Source organism: Protopterus annectens, chromosome 11.part0 (assembly GCF_019279795.1).
Source record: "Protopterus annectens isolate FY-2018-M chromosome 11.part0, PAN1.0, whole genome shotgun sequence".
Taxonomy (NCBI): Eukaryota; Metazoa; Chordata; order Ceratodontiformes; family Protopteridae; genus Protopterus; species Protopterus annectens.
The window spans coordinates 244,458,981-244,475,940 of record NC_056745.1 but is presented as its reverse complement, the minus strand read 5'-3'; the positions used below and the strand labels follow the sequence as shown (position 1 = coordinate 244,475,940).

The 16,960-nt window shown below is 42.7% G+C and overlaps 1 protein-coding gene across 2 annotated transcripts in view; it reads right to left on the bottom strand.

Annotated features, from left to right (window-relative positions):
* The window catches only part of DNAI7 (dynein axonemal intermediate chain 7), a 1,345,687-nt gene that overhangs the window by 561,519 nt on the left and 767,208 nt on the right, over positions 1-16,960 (bottom strand). The window lies entirely within an intron of this gene.

Genomic DNA, 16,960 nt, shown 5'->3' with positions numbered 1-16,960 from the left:
CTTCAAATATAAGAAGCATTAGTATGCTGGTGTGTGTGTGTGTGTGTGTGTGTGTGTGTGTGTGTGTGTGTGTGTGTGTGTGTGTGTGTGTGTGTGTGTGTGTGTGTCTGTGTATCCTGAGATGGAATGGCACTCTAGTCAGGATAGGCTTCTACCCCTTGCCAACATTGACTCCTGGAACAGGCACTGGATTCCCTGTGGACCCTGATTGGATTAAATGGGAAATCAGAGAACAGATGAATTAATGAACAAATGAATGCATCTCTTTTGGCTAAACACACTTGACATAGCTATGCACAACTTACTTTGTAGGACACATCGCAGACTGCTGGCAAAAAATAATGCACAGCTAGCTCACATAGAGTTATCAAGTAGAGGGAAATGCAAACTGAGAAAAGAAATATGTGAAGAGAAGAAAGTAATGATCTGACAATGGCATTCATGAATTTAAAAACACACAACATGATAGGTAAAGACTTAACCAGATAAGTATATAACATCTTTTTAACATGTGTTTGGCAATATGATCCTATATAAAACACACTTGTTCTTATTCTAGAAAAAATAAAGATCTAACCATGAGAACAGGATGCATAGGTAATGTGCGGCTTAAAATTACCATTTAAGTAAGGTACTGTTTCTTCTTCTGCTCTAAAAAAGTAAGGCAGCTTTTCTTACATCATCATAAATTATAATAAAATAGAAGAGTAATACAGAACATCCTAAAATCTCAAAGAATAACATTCAGATTTTTACAACCATTTTATTTCCATTCAACATTAAAAAATTACATGCACAAGCAAATATTTACATACTTACAAGAATGCCTGAGACCAATGTTATATATGTAATAGTATACCCTTTTAGTACAAAGATTCTTTAAATCATTGTGTTTGCACTTGTTTCCCTCCTTTCCTGTAACTAGTCTAGTCCAGATACAGATTTGCTGTATCCAGGACTGTTTGTAAGCTTCTGAGCAGTGCCAAAGTCTGCTCTTCAATTTTTCCCTTAGATCTGCTAGTTCGCTCCTCTTCTCCACTTTTACTAGCTTATTGGTCTAGCACTTTACCAGACTTCTTGTAGCAATTATTGTAGCACACAAAAGTGCTACCAGCACTAAATGTTCTACAAGGAAACAGCTCCAGTACGTATTATTATTAATGCCCACCCCTCTAGGCATGTCTAAGGTCAGTTCCCTGTACTTTCTCCTATTAACCTGGTGAACTTGGGCGTCCTGAGGTAATGTAGCATCTGCCTCATGTACACTGACAACCCTCTCCTCATACCTCCCAACACTCAGACTTGTGAGAGATGCACTTATATATCAAATTGGAAGCCACACACTCTCCAGCCAAGACTGGAATAGCTGGTCAAGAGGAGAATGTCAACACTTGCACCACACCACATGGAACACATATCCCTCCAGAACACACACCAGCACTGCCTTCACACAAAAACACAAATCACCCACCACCAATTTCGAGGTGGCTCTCAATAAAAATCTACCCAAACAGCAGAGACCTCCAAGGCAGAAATGCACTGCACCACTACAATACTAATCACGAGGCATATAGCTCTCCTAAACAGTGTGCCACTCAACCAAAGCCCCTAAGGCAAAACAGCATGCCCAACACTCTAGTCATATGTGACTCAATAGAGAGAGAGACACTGATGTTCCACTCACTACGTTGAATAAGTTGAAAGTAAAAGTCATCTTCCTGTCGGGTGCCAGGATTTGCCACATAATACACGCACTCAGGTCCCTCAACAACAGGTAGAAATATGACTCTGTCATTGTGCATGTGGGTGTGAATGACCTGAGATGTACCTCCCTGGACTGCATGAAAAGAGACATGGAGGAGCTCTCGGATTATGTAGCCCAGGCGGGTATGACCCTAGCCCTGAGCAGCATCCTACCATCACCCAGAATGATATCACAGTACAAGCAGAAAATTATGGGATCCAGTAACTGTCTGCCTGGGATGACATGACTGACAGACCTCAATGCTTTGTAGAGATGGCCTGCATCTGTCACCACTGGGCTTCCGGATACTGGCCAAGGCTCTTGCTACACCTATAGTGCCTTCTTTAGGCAGTGTTCCAAAGACCAAATTACCACTGTAACAGCTACAAACAAATGCAATCTGAGGGTCATGCTGCTCAACGCTAGAACTCTAAACCTCAAAATGCACTCGCTCGAAGCACTCCTTAAAATGGAGAACGTCGACATTTGTTAACAGAGACTTGGTTCAAGGCAGTAGAAAGCACCCCTGCACTACCAGTCTACAACTCATTCCACACCTTTCAGCCCCATAACTTGGACAGAAGCTCCAAAGGCGGAGGTGTTTCCATATTCATAAAGGATGCCCACACCTCCAGACTGGTAGCCCAAGATAACGCATCAGAGATACTTCAGGTGCAGCTAACATTGCATAAGACAATGATTCAGGTCAAGCCTGCTATACATCCCCAACCATGTCCCAAGACTCACACTCCACATTCCTAAGCACCCTGGAGAAAATTAGGGTCCCACCTAACACTCTCATATTGGGCGACTTAAACTACCCTCCATTAACTGGGAAAATTACTCATGGACCAATACACTTGCCCAATGTTTCCTGCAATTCATTAATTCCAATGCCCTGGACCAGCTCGTTCTTACCCCCACTGGAGGGCAGCAACATCCTTGACCTGGTCATTACTAACATGGGCAACCAATGCTCTACACCAATAGTCAACTCCTCCCTGGTTAGATCCGACCACAAACTAATCCCCTTTTAATCCACATCCCTCCCAACCCCCCCCCCCCTTGCAAAGGTAACCACCATGAAAAACTTCTCCAAAGCTAACTTTGCTCTCCTAAAAACAGAGGTGGCTAACTTCACAGCACACATGCAAATGGAGAATAGTTGCACGATTGCCAAATCATACACCAATGCAATGTACGAAAACGTACACAAATGCATGGATCTCACCACCCCAGTAGAACCAAGATGTCCTCCTTCAAAAAAAAGGAAGCAAATCTGGTGGTCTTTTGCCACAAACAAACTCTACAATAGGAGGAGGAAGCTGATGCGGAATAAGGTGAAGTCCCAAGACTGGAAAAACTCCCTTATCAGTCTCAACACAAAGTTGAGATCCCTCATCAAATCCTCCAAATGTGGCTATGAAAACAGAATTGCAGCAGATAGTAAAGACAACCACAAAGCCTTCTATACTTATGTAAAGAATCTTTATGGCAATACCCAGCTTTCCGCTGAGTTATTGTGCAATGGTACCTCCTATACCAAGCCAACAGATACTGCCAATATACTGTCCGACAGATTCAGTGCCAACTTTACCCCCCCAAAGGACCAATCACAATACCAGTAGATTGCCAGACACCAGGTATTACTACTGCACAGGTTAAAACAGCACTATTCAAGACCAAGAATACAGCTTCTATGGGACCTGATAATATCCCTGACTGTGTTCTACATGAACTACAGAGTGAACTGGCACCTCACCTCTGTACCCTGTTCAATTACAGCCTCACCTCAGGCTTTGTCCCTACTGAATGGCGCAATGCTACAGTCATCCCTCTCCACAAAGGAGGAGTGACTGCAGACCCTGGGAACTATTGTCCCATTAGCCTGACAAGTCTGATATGCAAAGCTATGGAACGCATCATCATGGACCTAATAAACAAGGATATAGGGAATCTAAAAACTCTGGATCCCACAGAGTTTGATTTTGTGAAGGGTAGATCATGCCTGCTCAACCTAGTAGACTTCTTTGAGTCAGTCACCAGAGCTGTGGATGAAGGTAAGGTGGTTCATACAGCATACCTTGATCTGGCCACGGCCTTTAATACCATTTCCCACTCAGGAATCATAGAAAAAACTCACTAAGCTAGGCATGAACCCCTATATCACTAGGTGGGTTGCAAACTGGCTCACAGATAGAACTCACAGTATGAAAGCAGCTGACTCCAAGTCAGACTGTCAACCAGTCATGAGTGGAGTCCCAGAGGGTTTGATCCTGAATCCTCTCCTGTTTGGTATCTACTTCTCTGAAGTCCAGGCCAACATGAAGGGACTCTGGCTGACAAAAGTCACAGACAATTGCAAGTTGAGAGCTATTATTAACTCCTCAAGTGATGTTGACATCCTACAGAAAGGTCTCACTGAGACCAACGACTGATGTCAGAACCATGGCCTTAAGCTCAATGCCAAAAAATGTGTCATCATCCCCTTTGGGAAAAACACAGCTCCCATGAATTACCACATCGATGGTAGTCCACTCAGCACAGAAGGCATTATAAGAGATCTAGGAACACAGGTTGACAGCAACCTCACTTTTGACGACCACATTGCTACTGTGGTCAGAAAGTCCTTCTATGTGGCACATCTCATTACTAAGGGTTTTGCATCCAGGAAGAAAGAGGTCATTGTCTCCATCTACTCTTCCCTCATTAGGCCAATCATCAAGTACAATGCCCATTTGGCATGCACCTTACTAGACATCTGCAACAATTGCAGAGGCTGCAAAAGTACCTCACAAAGAGGATCCTAGGCCTTAAACACTTGTCCTATATGGACAGACTCAAAAAACTCCCAACTATTCTCTGTCACATATCGCCTACCTAGAGGTGATCTCTTCGTGACTTACAAAGCCATGTCTGACCCAGCTCTGTTAAAAATGCTATATCTAAAGAAATCCCAATCCCTCCACACCACACGCTCCACAGACCTCAACCTCATTATGACAATCAACAGAACATGCTGGAGGGACAGGTTCATAACCCAGAGATTGCCCATGCTATGGAATAGACTTCCCATACATGTCAAACAGAGCACTTCATTGGCCCTCTTCAAGAGAAATCTTGATGAGTGGATGGGAAATAGAAAATTCACCCCGGGGATCACTCCAGTGGCTCTACTCAACAGAGGCACTGGGAACTAAGGTCAGATAGCATGATGCCAGGGTAATCCTATGGGCTAGGCTTGTAAAGGCTCCAGGGCCATTAGCCTAGTACATACCTATGAACCTATGAATCTGTAATGAGTCAAGAACTGCATCATTATTTAATCTTTTCTAGTAATTGAAAAACCTTAGACCATGGATTGGGATTAGTAATTTTCAAAGGTGTTCTACTTTTTGTTTTTTGTTTCTGTATCTATATTAATGACTTCTTGTAGACCTCACAGAAAGTCTTCAAATTGGGAGATGAGCTGTTTCTTTTTTTTTTTTCAGTTTCTTGTAATAATTTTGCTTGCAATGACTAAAACAGTCCACAGGACACAACACTGATGTTTTTAACACACAAAGATAAAGGAACATTAAACAGTATCATATTTCCTGAAACACAAAATTACTCAGTTCTCCCTCATTAAGCATTCAAGCTCTTACATTGTATATTATATGTTTCCAATTGGCTGATAGTTCTAGGTTACATTTCCAACAAACCATTTTATTATCCTTTTTGATTTTTCACAATCTCATTAGGAGTAATGTTTAATTAAAAGATTTTAACATTACATTCTTGGTACTCTCCAAAACATTTTTCTCCTTGAAATATAAATTTCCAAAGACTGACATTCAATTCCTCTTTATAAGTTTTTAATATTTGTATCATAAAATCCACTCTGAGTTTCCTTGTCATACACTACCTGGCATACATAGGTTCATAGGTAGGTACTAGGCTATCTGCCCAAAGGCATTTATAAGCCTAGCCGGAATGTGTTGGCTTTCGCTGCCCCCTTAGATTAGTTCCCTGTGCCTCTGTCCAGCAGAGCCATTGAAGTGATCCTTGGGGTAAACTTTCTGTTTCCCAGCCACTCGTCAAGGTTTCTCTTGAAGAGGGTTAGCGAGGAGCTCTGCCTAATGTAGATTGGAATCTTGTTCCAGAGCATGGGAAGTCTCTGGGACAGGAATCTATCCCTCCAGCATGTCCTATTTATTGTTGTGGTGAGGTTTAGATCCCTGGAGCGTGTGGCTCAAGGGGATATGGTTTTCTTTAGGTGGAGCATGTCCATCAGTTCTGAGTTGGACATGGCCTAGTATGTCAGGCAGAGATCACCTCTGAGTAGGTGGTATGCAACCGAGTACAGCTGGAGTTTCTTCACTCAAGCTGCATAGGTCATCTGCTTGACGCCAGTGATCCTCTTGGTGAGGTACTTCTGTGGTCTTTCCAGTTGCTGCAGGTGTCTTGTAAGGTACATCCCAAATGGGGCATTGTACTCTATATTGGGTCTGATGAGTGATGCATAGAGGGGCCCAATGACCTCTTTCGATCTGGATGCAAACCCTTTTGTGATTAGGTGGGCCACAAAGAAGGATTTTCTAACCACTTTGGCAATGTGATTATCAAAGTAGAGGTTGCTATCTACTTGGGTCCCCAGATCCCTTATTACGTCTTCTGTATTTAGGGGGCTACCACCTAAGTGATAGTTTGTGGATACTTTGTTTTTTCCAAAGGGGATGACTATGCACTTTTTGGCATTTAGCTTGAGGCCATGGTTTTGACACTAGGTATCTGCCTCAGTGAGACCCTTTTGGAGGATGTCTGTGTCATCCAGTGAGTCAATTATAGCCCCTAGTTTGCAGTCGTCTGTGAACTTGGTCAGCCATAGTCCTCCTGTGCTTGCCTGTACCTCTGTGAAGTATATGCCGAACAGGAGGGGTCCTAGGACTGAGCCCTGGGGAACGCCACTTGTAACCGGTTTAGAGTTAGACCTAGCTCCCGCAACTCTTACCATGTGGTTTCTGTCCATGAGCCAGTTGGCAACCCATCTCATGATGTAGGGGTTTATGTTCAGGCTGGTGAGCTTGTCTATAATACCTGAGTGGGGAATGGTGTTGAAGGCCTTTGCGAGGTCTAGATAGGCTGTGTGGACCACCTTTCCCTCATCTATAGCCTTGGTAACTGTCTCAAAGAAGTTCACCAGGTTTAGGAGGCATGATCTGCCCATTAACAAAGCTGAACTGGGTAGGGTCCAGTGTTTGGAGGTTCCCAATGTCTCTGTTCATGAGATCCATGATGATGCACCCCATAGCTTTGCAGACCAAGCTAGTCAGGCTTATAGGGTGATAGTTCCCAGGGTCCATTGTGGCTCCACCTTTGTGGAGCAGAATAACCATTGCTGTGTGCCACTCTGTGGGCACATAGCCTGTGGAGAGGCTGAGTTTAAACAGTGTGTTTAGGTGAGGGGTTAATTCATCTTTGAGCTTGTGTAGGACGCAGACTGATGCTGTGTTTTTGGATTTGGAGAGTGCTGTTTTAACCTGAGTGTCTGTGATTTCAGGGGCACTACATTCTTCTGATATAGTTATGGGCCCTTATGGGGGTGAGAGGGGGTGATGTTTGCACTGAACCTGTCTGCCAGGATGTTGGCGATATCGGTCGGTTCAGTGTATTTTGTGCCATTCTGCACTAACTCCGAGCAGATCTGAGAATTGCCACTTAGATTCTTGACACAGCTAAAGAATGCCTTGTGGTTATCTTTGGATTCCATGGCAATTTTTCTTTCGAAGCTAGCCTTGGATGATTTTATGAGGGAACATAGTTTCTTGGTGATACTGATCATGGATGTCTTCCCTTCTTGGGATTTTACTCTTTTCTGTACTAGTTTCCTCCTTCTATTGTATAGCTTGTTTATGGCAGGGGTCCACTAGACTGGTTTCCTTTTCTTTGAAGAGTGAGTCTTGGTTTTGTTTGGGATAGCACAATCCATGTATTCTTGTATGTGCCTTTAGAGTGCATTAGTAAAGGATTTTGCAGCTTGGACACCGTTATCCTTTAGCTTCCCACCTTCGTCTTAAGTAATGTGAAGTTTGCTTTTGAAAAGTTTTTCATGGTGGTTTCTTTGACCAGGGGGTGGGTGGTGGAATGTGGATATCCAGAGTGATTAGTTTATGGTCAGATCTAACCAACGAGGGGTTGACGTCCAGTGTGGAACACTGGTCGCCCATGTTGATGACCAGGTCCAACATGTTGTCACCTCTGGTGGGGGTGTTGACCAGTTGATCCAGGGCGTTTGAGTTTATAAATTCTAGGAAATGTTGGGCGAGGGAGTTTGTATTTGACTAGTTCTCCTAGTTAATGTTTGGGTAATTGAAATCACCCAATATCGGGGTGTTTGGTAGAACCTTTATGTTTCCCAGTGTTTCCAGGAATGCGGACTGGGGGTCCTGGGACATGGTGGGTGATCTGTAGCAAGCTACAATTTGAATTGCAGTTCTGCCCATTTTTAGTTGCATGTGGATGACCTCCGAAGCATCGTATTGTGACACTAACCTGGAGGTGTGGGTATCCTTGATGAATATGGATACTCCCCCTGCCTTCTGTATTTCGGTCTGGGTTTTGTGGCCGAAAAGTATGGTATGAGTTGTAGCCTGGTAGTGCTGGGGTGCTTTCTGGAGCCTTAAACCAGGTTTCTGTTACTGCACATATATAAATTTTCTCCATACTGAGGAGTGCCTCGAGAACGTGCATTTTGAGGTTTAGACTTCTGACATTGAGTAGCATTACCCTCAGTTTTTTGTTACTTGTGCTACTTACAGCGGTAGGTTTGTCTTTTGAGCCTTGCCTAAAAAAGGCACTATGGGGGTGGCAACAGCCTTGGCCAGTAATCGAAAGCCAACGGGTGACAGGTGCAAGCCGTCTCTAGCGAAGCAGCGTGGCTTGTTGAGCATGTCATCCCAGGCTGACAGACACCGGATCCCCTTTAAATGACACCAGAAGCTTAGCCAATTGTTGAAATTGATCATTTTTTCTCTATACCATGGTATCATTCTTGGTGAGGGCAGGATGCTACTCAGGGTCAGGGTCATATCGGCCTGGGTTACGTGATCACAGAGCTCCTCCATGTCTCTTTTCATGTAGTCCAGGGAGGTACGGCTCAGGTCATTCACACCAACATGGACAATGACAGAGTCATATTTGTACTTGTTTTGGAGTGACCTGAGTGCTTGTGTTATGTGGCGGATCTTGGTACCTGACAGGCAACTAACAGTAACCTTCTCCTTGTTCAGCCTAGTGAGTGGGACGTCAGTGTGCCTGACTATAGAGTCACCTATTACTAGTGTGTTGGGTATGTTATTTTGCCTTAAGGGTTGTGAATGCATGGCACATTGGTTTTGTGAAGTATGTGTTTCATGGTTTGTGTTGGGGGTGGAGGTTGCCTGGATATCTGCTTTGGAGGTCTCTGTTGCTTTTGCAGATTTTTATTTAGAGCCTCTGAGTATGTTTTTGTGTATTTATGTGTGTTTTTTGCCGGTGCTGGTTTCATAGGTCTATGTGAGACTGGTGGTGTGATGCAAGTAATTCCCTTCTCCTCTTGACTGTCTAGACCAGTCTTGGGTTGAGAGAGTTTTACCTCCAGTTTGGCTGTATAATTGCATCTCTCGCATGTATTAATGTTTGGTGGAAGGAGGAAAGGGTTGTCTGTGTACATGAGGCAATTGTAACATTGCCTCAAAATGCCAGATTCACCAGATGGACCGGAGAGTACACCTGAAACTGCCCTTTGGACATGCCTGGATAGGTACAGTGAACTGTTTTAATGATAGGCTGGTAAGGTCGAATAGAGAGTCTTGTCCTTCTCTACAGTATAGGGGGTCTAGTGTTAAGGTTTATTAGTGCTTGCTATGAGTTTTGAGCAATTTTTGGGATGAGAAGTGAATGGTTTGTGTGCTTAAGTTGAAAGTTTGTCTAGTTCCAAGGGAAAAATTGAAGAGTAGACTTTGTGGAGCAGGGAAGAGTTATACCCTAGCTAACTGGCGCTGCCCGGCACACAAAACCGTGCAAATGCAGGTTTTATAGCAGGGAAATAAAATAGATAGAAATTAGCCAAAAATGGCCAATAAACTACTAATTTCTGGGCTGAAACCACTCCTCCAGGGACAGATAGGCTGCTCAAAGCTCCCTCTCTCACAGTGAACAGAGAAACGTCCTTCTATCCAAGTAAGTATCAATTTGGGTACATCCCTTTTATTATCTTGTTTCACCATATGAAACTTATCTATTCCACACTTTCTAATTCCTTTTATCACAACCCAGTCATTTGAATCTAAACATAATTCATAAATAAGACTTTCAAATGATTCTACTGATAATCCTTGAAAGCAATTATATTATCCTAAAATTATTTATCCCTTAATCGATTCATTTTCAGAACATATTCACTCTTCAGTAAACTTTGGTTATAAAAAATGGAATTAGTATTACAAACCAGTTTTTTCTATGTCTCCCATAATGCTAGTTTTAGTCACTCTGGAGGCATAGAGAGATAAAGCCCTAACTACAACCCAAATGACGCAGGTTCGGGCAGTGGTTTAGGAGACTGACAGAGCAACAGGGAAGGGATGGGCATGCCAATTCTAGGTGAGAGGGCACTCATTTGAATGAAAACTAAGGGGAAGGATGGTCCCAAAGAGGGGCACTGCCCTCAGCCATAGTCAATGATCATGGGGGGGGGGGGGTGGAGTGATTAGATCATAAACAAAAATCCCCCTGGAAGGAAGCATAGATGAGCCATGCTCCCAAGACACCCCAAGAATCCACAAATGACCCCAGCAAAATATGGAGTAAGTCCAGGGTTTGAAGACTAGCTGTTAGGCTTGTCTTACTTACTTCTGAAGGTTTTTAATATATTGTTAACATATGAATAAATTGTTGGGGAATGTATGTTATACTGAATAAAAGTCAATATTTTCAGCCACGTCATTCTGAATAATTTCAAAGTATGAGTAGTTATCAATTTATTTGCATTAAATAAAATGTTTGATAAATCTTTCCAATTTGCTTTATAACTAATGTCCAAACAATGAACCATTCCCTTTGGCGGATGCAGTTTTTGCATGGATTTCTATATCTGGCAGTTTAATACCATCTTCACTCCATGCTGTTATATGGCATTTGTATGCAACCCATTTTGTGATACCATAAGAATTAAAAAAAAGATCAAATTGTTTTAAATGTGATTAAATGTGATTTGTTTGGACTAAGAGCTGTTGTATGAATTAGGACACAATACCATTTTTAGGAGTTGAAGTCGTTTTTTTCAAAAGTGTAAATCTGCTTATTCCATGCATTTATGACTTGAGATAGATCTATCTTGCATTTTCTTTTTTCTTACCATGTTTTAGTTATAATTATTCCAAAGTTTTACATCTCATTTGTTTCTATACCTAGGTTGAATTCCAGTAATGCATTGGAAAGTATGTTCCCAATTTATAATTTAAAAGTTAGTACTATTGTTATTACAGTGCCGAAAAAAAGTTATGTAACATTACGTTCCATCTCTGTAATCCATTTTCATTCTTCCTCAGTGATGGGTTTGGATCTGATCCACTGGATCTGACTCAGCCATTGTTAAAGCTTGTGGCAACCAGAAACTCTCCAGCTTCTCCCTTATCCATAATGCGCAGAACCCAATTACCTCAGATCTTGTTTGCTGCTTAGGAAAGTGAAAAATGAAAATTACCTTGATTATTATGAGAAGCCATATTTGAAGTGTTATTTATTTATATATATATATATATATATATATATATATATATATATATATAAATACATACACATATAATAAGGCACACAGGCCGCGTAGTACTTATTCTTCGAGGAGCCTTAAGGATGTGGGTTGGTGAAAGGGGAGTTGAGGTAGAATGAAAATGAACAACACAGTTGGAACATTATGGTGAGTACATAACTTCTTTATCTGATGTCACTTTTCATTCATTCCTCAACTAATCGGACAGCGTCCCTAGCTACCTAATTTCCAGGGTGGACTCGAGGAGGGATATTCCTGAGCGGCATAAAACCAAAAGATGCTCTTCCTCTTGAGACCAGATCTAATTTGTAATGAGTAATAAATGTATGGGGAGTATCCCAAGGAGCTGCTGCACAAATATCATCCATGGACATTCTAGACTGAAATACTGAGGAAGTTGTCATAGATCTGGTGGAATGAGCAAGAATGTTTTTTGTTAAAAGTGATATATGATTTGTTGTATATAAAAGAAATGCAATTTGTTATCCATTTAGATACAGTAACTTTGGTAACTGGTATCACCAATGTGAGTTATGTAAATGAATCAAACAGTTCATTTGATTTCCTGATGTCTTTGGTCTTATTCAAGTAAAAATGCAACTGCCTGTGGACATCCAGCAAATGTAGCTCATATCCACCTTTGTTGGAAAATTTGGGGAAAAACACAGGCAAATTAATAGATTAATATTTGATTCTGACACCATCTTTGGAAGAAATGATGGATTGGTACACAAGGATATTCTAGCTCTATGAAAAATCAAGTATGGGGGTTCTGAGGGTAATGCTTGGATCTCAGAAATTCTTCAGACCAAAATAATGGCTACTAAGAAAATTGTCTTCCATGAAAGAAATTTAAGGTCACAGGTAGCTGTGGACTCAAATGGGTGTTGAATAAGGTACTGCAGCACTAAATGTAGGTCCCAAGGATGAACAGGAACTTTAAAGGGAGGCCATAAAAGCAGAATGCCTCTTAAAAACGCATTGCTTAACTTATGAGATACTACAGATGAGTCATTTATCCCAAAATGAAAATCTGATATTGCTTCTAACTGGACTCTGCCTGCAAATTAAATAGGCCCTTCATCAAAGAGGTGTGTTAAAAAATCCAATATATTATGTATAGTAGCTGAAAAGGGTTCGATGTTATGTTTTTGAGCCCAGAAACAAATATTTTTTCATTTGCTAGAGTATAGTTTCCTGGTGGAAGGTCTAAGGGAAGACAGCATTGGTTGTCTGGCTATCAATGGAATTGGAGAAGCCAAGCAATCAGCCTGAAGTTTGCCAAATCTGGGTGTAGCATGTTTTTCTGGTGAGATAGAAGGTCTGGAGTTGGATCCAGAAACCAAGGTGGTTGAATCAGATGAGGCCAAAGAAAGGGAAACCAAATTTGTAGAGGCCAATAAGGAGCAATGAGGATGACTTTGCTCTTCAACCTGGAAACTTTCTGAAGGAATTTGGTAATTAAAGGAATGGGGGGATATGCATACAGGAGATGGGGGGGGTCCAATTGTGAAGTAGAGTATCCCTCAGAGATTCCCTCTCTACAAGGATTAGGGCAAAGTAGCTGCTGCACTTGTTCAGGGGGGAAAGAGAATAGATCACAGCAAGATTGGCCCCACTGATGGAAGCTCTTGTCTGCAATTTTCTAGATGAGGGACCATTCGTGGGGTAGAAGAATTCACCTGCTCAATTTGTCTGCTATCACACTGGATTTCCCAGGAATGTGTGCTGCTAATAGAAAGTGGTTGGAAGAGATTGCCCACTGCCACACTCTGACAGCTTCTCAACAAAATGGGTAGGATTTGGTTCCTCCCTGTTTCTTGATGGACCAGACTACCAACATGTTGTACAACCATACAGCAACTGTCCCCAAAGGGAGAGCATTCTGAAATGCTTGCAACACTGACAGCACTGGTCTCATCTCTAGGATATTTATATGCAATTTTCCTCTGGGAATCAGGTGCCTTGGACTATCTTCCCCAAATAATGTCCTCCCACCTGCCCTAGCTGGGAAGCATCCAAGGTCACTATGGCCTTGGGCTGAGGAGGAATAAACATATGACCTTGTAAGACCTGGTCTGTATGAATCCACCATTTTATATCTCTCCTGCAGATGTGAGTAATTCTTATCTTCTATGACACAGATTGTAAAAATCAATCACTGAGCAGCCAGCATCCACTGCAAAATTCTAACATAAAACCTGGCTAGTGGTACCAATGTTATTGCCACTCCCCTCAATCCCAGAGCCTGAAGGACCAGTTGGACTGAAATTGTGATGCTGCAAATTATCTTTTTGACTTGAAATCTTATAGTCTGAAACCTCAGTAATGGAAGGGAAGCAATGGTTGTCTTTGTATTGAGAATCACTCCAATAAACTCTAACCTCCGAGTCAGTTACAAATGAGATTTGTCGTATAGTTATCTCGAAGAGCAAGTCAGGAAAATCTGGTCTGTTGCACATATGAGATGATGCCTGGTCAGTGTGGTAATGAGCCAGACCAGATACTGAAACACTCGGAATCCTTGCAGTCTCCGGTGAGCTGCTACTACTGCCATGCACTTGGTAAACACCCTGGGGGCTGTGGTGAGTCCAAAGGGCAGTACTCTGAATTGATAATGATTGGCTCCCAGCAGGAAGCGCAAGTACCTCCTGGACCATCTATGCATCTTTATGTGATAGTATGCATCCTGAAGGTCTATACAGCACATCCAGTCATCCTTGCCCAGAAAGGGGAGAATGGACTGAACCATGACCATCCAAAACTTGGTTCTTTGAATTGACTTGTTTAGCTCATTGAGATCCAGAATTCATCTCCAGTTCTCTGGGTTTTTTTGGCACTAAAAAGAACTTTGAGTAAGTTCCGAATTCTATCTAGTCTGGCAGGACCTCTTGGATGAGTCTTTTCTCTAACAGCTTTTGTATTTGAATTGCTGCTTGTTTCCTCTGATTGGGTGGAACATTGGGGATTTTTCTTGAAAGTGGAGGTGGAAGTGAAAAGGGTATTATATATCCTCTGGAAATAATCCTCTGCACCCAAGTATCTTTTGTCATATCTGTCCAGGCTCTGAGGTGCAGGGATAATCGTCCCCCAACTGTCTTCAGAAGTGGGCAATCCAGCCCCCTTTCAGGAGCACTGCTAGGGTTTGACAAAGAATGAATCTCTGAAACCCTGGTTCTGCAGGCCATTTCTGCAGCAAGGACTGAGGCATCCATTTGATGCCCTTCCTCTGCCTCTGGGGGACAATTCTCCATGTGTGTCTTGGAAAGGACACCAAGACTTTTTGAACCACATTTTCTATCCATCTCACTGATTCCTGAAAGAGGTTCATTGAGAAGTCGAAAAGTGAATGCCCACAGCAGACAAGGTCTTTCCATCCTTCTCACACCTGGATAGAGGACCCTTAACCTTGGGGCCAAATAAGGTTGTTCTGTCAAAAGGGGCATAGTCGAAAGAGGACTTGAAAGATTCTGCAAACTCACAAAAGCATATCCAGGCATGTCTCCTTATGGAAATGCCTGAGCCTGCTGCTCTTGAGGTTCCCTCTACCATGTTCGAGATCAACCTCATGGAAGAATTGGATATGGACTGAAGAGTAGCTAGCTGGGAAGTTATGGAGGCCTGAACTTCTTCAGATACCACATCCAAAAAGGTATTTGATAACGTCTTAATCAAATCCTTTTGTAATCTGGTAAAATTTGCCAAGTAGTTGAGAGACCTCAGTGCAAAAGTGGATGAGGTGTATACACACTTCCCAAATTTATCCATTGCCCACAACTCCCTGTTGGGGGGATGGACAGAGGAACTTTCATCAGGTAGTTCCTTCTTGGTAGCCACTGCAATGATCATAGCATCAACAGGAACTCACTTGCTCCAAAAATGCCTGTCTGCTGGTGGTGCCATTATCCTATCCAGTCTCCGAGGAATGGGTTCTTTGGTGTCTGGATCCTTCCACACCCACCGAGAGATCATGTCAATGAGCTCATCAGCGGGTGGAGTCACCCAAGAGATAGATAGAAAGTCCAGTACCAAAAGCCTCCAGGAGAACAGATTCTTCAGACGTCAGGATACTGGGCATCCAGCCACCTCTCTGTTTAAGGATTTCCACGATGTCACCAAATGAGACATCTTCGGGAAGTGACCATGGGGATCCTTCACCCTCATTAAAATCTGTATCTTTGGTGATGGATTTCTCCAGGGAATCAATGTGTTTCCTCTTGCACATCCTTTTTCTATAGACTTCCTCAGTGGGATGCTCTGGAGAGGTATGTGAAGAGGAAATTACAATTGCTGACAGTGGTCTGAGGCTTTTGTACTGGCTGTCCCAGTGGAATGAGCTGGTGAGGCTCTGAGTGCTGAGTCATCATGCAGGAAGACTTTGGATCCAAGTGGAAAAGTTTCATCAGACCTGCCACTGCAGAAAAGGCTCTCTTTGCAGCCTGAAAGCCAAGCGGCCCAGAGAAGAAGAGGACATCAGACCTGAGAAGGCATGCTTTTGGATCATAGTGCCCTCCCCTCTCCAAGGTCAAGACCTCTGAGGTGCAGAGATGGCTCCAAAAATCTCAGAGATGAATGCAGCACCCTGGATCTGATAGGCAGACTACAGCTCCAGGAGCTCTCCAGATCTAAAGGAACTGAAGTCCTCAGGGATGACTTTGGATCCAAGGATAAAGATATTCTTGTATCCAAAAGTGACACAGCCAGACAACTTGGAGCCAGGGACTCTAATGCTACAGCAGCAGTCAGAGGGGGAACCTGTAAAGGGGGACTTAAAGACATTCAGATCTCGTGACCCGGAGAGGTAGGAGCCGAGGGAACTCCAATCTGTCCTTGCACTAAGAGGATCTTCCTCACCAGTCTCTCCACATCTTCTTCAGTTAAGCTCCTGGAAAAACAAGCAGAAAATGTATTTGGATATCTGGGGCATTCCAAAAAAGTTGTAGGTACTCAGGACAGGATCCAGGGAGGTAGAGTACCTTACTTTAGGTAAAGGTTTAAATGTCATTTTACGTGATATTGGATCTGATAGTTTAGGATCCGATGAGTTAGAGTTTGTTGGATCATGTGTGGAAAGAGTCGGATCTGAAATAGTCAGATCAGATGATTTGAGGCCTTTGGATCCATAGCCAGTGTGGGATCCATAAGTTTCAATTTTTTATGACCCGGTGTTGAGGCTGGACCTTTTGCAGATCTTTTTCTTGAGAAATCTAAGGTAGAAGATGAACAGGAAGGTCTCAGGAAAGAGGACTTCTTCTCTATGACGTTTGATGAACTACCTTCAGAAATAACTTCTCCAAAGGAGGACGGAAGAAGGCCTTTCAATATGAACTTGATTTTTTCTCTCTACTAAAGCTAGTGGATTGAAGTTGTAGCAAATAGAGCAGTCCTCCTGCAAGTGAAGAGGGCCCAGACAATAAATTCATAAA